The following is a 4,360-nucleotide window of genomic DNA, read 5'->3' as shown; positions in this document are numbered from 1 at the left end:
GTCTTAGAAGTCAGGGGATCCTGGCGCTGTGGCCATCAGTCAGCACCACAGAAGGAGAACAGAACCACAGAAATCCAGTAACGCTAAACGTTTGACACACATGAAAACAATTCAGAATAGCCGGAATATAACAAGTAACATATCTCTAATCAAAGTTGCTAATCGGTTAAAGGCGCAGGAGATGGTACCGTTTGATCTGGATAATGTCTATTTCAGGATCAAATGAAGAGTGACGGGCCTGAATGGAGCCCAGCTTGTGTAGTGCTGTGTCACTTTGTCTGAGCAAGTCACTGCTTCTGCCCTCTGAGGCCGGCGAAGGAGGCTGATCCAGAGAGAGCAGCACGGACGCTTCCCCGAGCCCTCGCTAATGGGCTCTCCGGCCCCGGGCCAGCCTGACGGCTGCTGGCCAAATCAGCTCCATCACTGTCGCCACTTCGGTCTCTTGCAAGATCGGACGGCCGAAGATCAGCCGGTGGGGCGATAAGACGGCCGCTGCCGCACATTTCTACTAAATCCAAGGATGAAATGGGCCATTTCTCAGGCCTGCAGAAGGTAAGAGGACGAGGTTCTATTGTCCCGTCACTGACGTCCCGCTCGCTGTCTGAACGACATCTCAGGCAACTGTAACCATGGATACAACCTCATGATGGCTCCTCTGTCAACCCCCACCAATAAAACGCCAGTTTATTGGTGTGTGGAAACGTCTAATGTGCCTTTTTGACATGTTAACGTAAACCTGGTGGATTTAAAGTGGCCCTGACACGAGTTATGGGCTCGCGCGGGTAGAAAGAGACGGATCTAACCGCTGGGTTACTTTGTGGTTTACTGACTCAAAGCAAGAGACACAAACTGTATAAAACTGGGCTTTTGAAGCGGCATTAAACCAATTCTCCCTGTATTTATATTAGCGATTAAATAAAATGACTGGTAATAGGCGCGCCGCTTGTCAGCCTGTGTGGAATGTAATGACTTTTGAAATACATGCTGCAGATTCCGGAGCATTTTGCAACTGACCGACTCAACAGTCTGACCACTTCTTTACATCAGGTTCAGTCTCGCTGTGCCTCTAACCCCCCTAAACCTGTTGCCTCCAGAGCAGCGTTGGGTTCCTCCTCCCAGCAATATGCTTTCAATTATAAATCTCGTGAATATGGAGGCAGTGAGTCATCCCCTCTGATTTATTGCACAGTTCAGTCGCGCTCGCTGCATTTGCACAATAAGCTCTCCTGCTGCTGAGCTCAAAGGTCAGACACACACACCAGCTCACCTCTCGCGGATTCATGTGCAGCAGGTCAGCGCGGCCCTGGCTGACGGGCAGATGACAGCTCAACGGCTACGGCCACGGCGGCGAGGAGCGAGGCGCCGCTTTCTGCCTCCCGCTGCGACAGAACTTCGGAAGGGGAGGGACAAAACGGGGAATTTTTGGGAAAAGTAACAGAATGGGCCGATAATTAGTCATTCGGGCCGTTTTTGCTGCCAAAAGTGACTCTTCTCCTCTGTGAGCACTTTGTGGTGTTGTCACATGGGACAGCTCGAGCCATCTATAGGTCGTCATCATCAGTGAGTCACGAGTGATCCCCCACCAGAGTGTTGACGTTCAGCCTGAGAAACTATCGTCCCTACAGACTCACTTCCTGTTCCGCTCAGGAAGGGGGGGGGGGGCACCACGCTGTGCGTCACAGAGGCTGATGATGGAGTCTAAAGCTCCGGCTCGTGGGGAAACTTCAGTCATTCCGTCTGACTTTTAAGAGCCCGTGAAATGAGCTGCAGTTTTTAACTCCCCCATTGTACCAACTGAGCCTGTTATTACATTTATTTTCTCACATTTTCACAAAGGGTTTTGTGGTCACAGCAGATGGAGGTTTTCTCCGCGGTATGGTTTCCACAGAGTTGTCCAGAGGGGCCCTCCGCTCTCCACCGGACCTAACACCTTTTACACTGAGTAAACAACACCAAAGAGAAACTCAAATTTTATGTTAAAGGTGGGGTTATTACACTCGGGGGGGGGACCAATTCCACTGGGAGTCAGACCGCTCATAAATCGTCAAGCAATGAAAGTTTCCTCTCCAAACGGATTTAAAACAAACTGAACAAGGAGCAGCCCCGGCTCCACCTCTCACCCATCACTCATCCTCTCAGCCTTTTACTGGTCGGAATTTTTATAAGGAAAGAGGAGATGCACAGATGCAAAACTAGGCCGGAGCACAGAGGAGAATGCTGGAACATCAATCAGCTGCTGTGACTCCAAGCCACAAAAAGAAAAAAGACCAAAGCTATTTTAAAAGCTTTTACACAGATTTGAAAAGGAGGCGTTCCAACTCAACCCCTGCGAATAGGCTGACAACAAAGGAAGCCTCTAAAAATACATTTTCCACTGATGTTCTGCTTGGTACAAATATGCTGACAAGTTATAAATTCACTGGGTGGGTGGGGGCACTCTAAAAGTAAATAGAACATTTTCAACTAATAAAGTGGTCCGTGACCCAAAACAGAACTCATTTGGCTCCTTTTAAACGTCACCAAAAAGTGTAAAAGTTATCCACTTGGCATTGTTTTAAGCAGCAATGGTTTAGTTATGAAACACTCATTCAAATGAAAACATTTTCCATGAAATTCTCTTAAATTATTAAAGTCCTGTGTTAATATATGTAAGCATAAAGGTTCTGCAGGGAGAAACATACCTGTGTATTAACAAATTCATCTAAGATATACTTGTCAGGTGATCTTCTACAGAAGACACCGAAACATACGCTTTTATTGCACATTTTTAAAGAATGTTACTCACTGAAATGACGATATTTGATGCTCTTACATTAATGTCCCCTCTTGATGACGCAAACTGAGGCGTAATAAGGACATTGGTGCCCTCGCGTGGTCAGATATAGCATTGCACTCAATATTTAATTCTGGACATTCATTAATTATACTTGCTTCTGTGTTGCGTGCGAAATAAATAAAAAAAGGTGCCTGTATCATCTTTGAGCATCTCTGGGCATCAGTGAATACAATTGTCTGTTTAATGTTTTATCCAGTTGCTTAATTCCTTTCAGCATTTATGGCAAAAGACATAAAGCTGGAAATGATTCCATTGTTCTTAGATAATAATCAGGCAGCACAACGACAAAAAGAAGTCACGACCGAGCTGTTTTCCATTTGTATACTTCCATTTGTGTACGCACCTGTTCAGAAAATTCAGAGACCTGAGACATTTTTAGGTGCAAATGTCACCCCCTTGTTCAAATTAGGTCCTAAAGAAATGACCACCTATGATGAGTGAGTTGATTCAGGTAATTAAATGTTGGATCTGCTGATGTTGATTTAGTTGATTTATGTGTTTGCAGCACGTTTGACACAAGAATAATGGATGATTTCTAGACACAATCATCACATTTTGCCCCTGCTTTGGTTTAAGGGTGGATCCAGAAGTTAAAGACAGCGTTTTGCTTTTTGGCCTCTGTGTTCTGTGGGGGCCTGACCCTCTGGTTGTGTTTCCCTGGGTGGAGGTTTGGGATGTGCCGTTAGGCCGAAACGGGCTCACCTGTGGGTGGAGGGAGAACAGGGGCTTTAAGGGTTGGATATCCAGGTAGCGGGTTCCAGACTGAGCTCTTTTTTCCTCCTCCAGGAAAATAAGAATTGGCCTCCTGACCTTCGTTTGGTGTTGGGTTCTATCTGTGACTCGCTAATAAATTAATTCATGTGTGGACTCATGTGTGGACTCCATTCTTTGCCATGAACCATCCCAGTTCATGACAGCTCCCACATGTTAATCATGGATTACTTTGTATCTGTGTTTGTGGATGATATTGTCTGTAACTAAAATGTATACTTTGTACCTTAAAAAGAGAACTTTTGATGGTAACGTGTAGTCTTTTTTACTCACACTGATTTTTAAATAACGTGAACTCAAGAACATATAAATACACCCATCAGGAATATGTTCTGTGATGGCATTTGCTCTAGTCATGTTGTTGGCATGACATTATATGACTCTAAAATGAGTCTTGCGTATTCGAACTCAGACGGTTCCTTATGCGGTGAAACGCCGCCCTCTGCCGGCGTTGGAGCGAAGTGCAACACCTCGATCTGTAAAGCTCTCGGATCTACCGCTAAATAAAATGTCCCCTTTGTCTTTATATTTAACATTAAAATATCTTTTTATTTTTAAACGTCTGACACGTCATTTACTTGAGTGCTGTCGTGACCAATGCTTTGCATGTCAGGTCAATTTGTGTTGACGCTTCTGGTGCTTTTATCTCTGGATGTTCACAGTCACCAATTTCCTAGATGGCGAGACAGATCAATGCGACAATGCATTTAGTTGACAATTGATTTCATTACCACAATACCACCAAGAGCCATT

This window comes from Takifugu rubripes, chromosome 9, assembly GCF_901000725.2.
Source record: "Takifugu rubripes chromosome 9, fTakRub1.2, whole genome shotgun sequence".
NCBI lineage: Eukaryota > Metazoa > Chordata > Actinopteri > Tetraodontiformes > Tetraodontidae > Takifugu > Takifugu rubripes.
Note: the sequence above shows the minus strand (reverse complement) of the source record.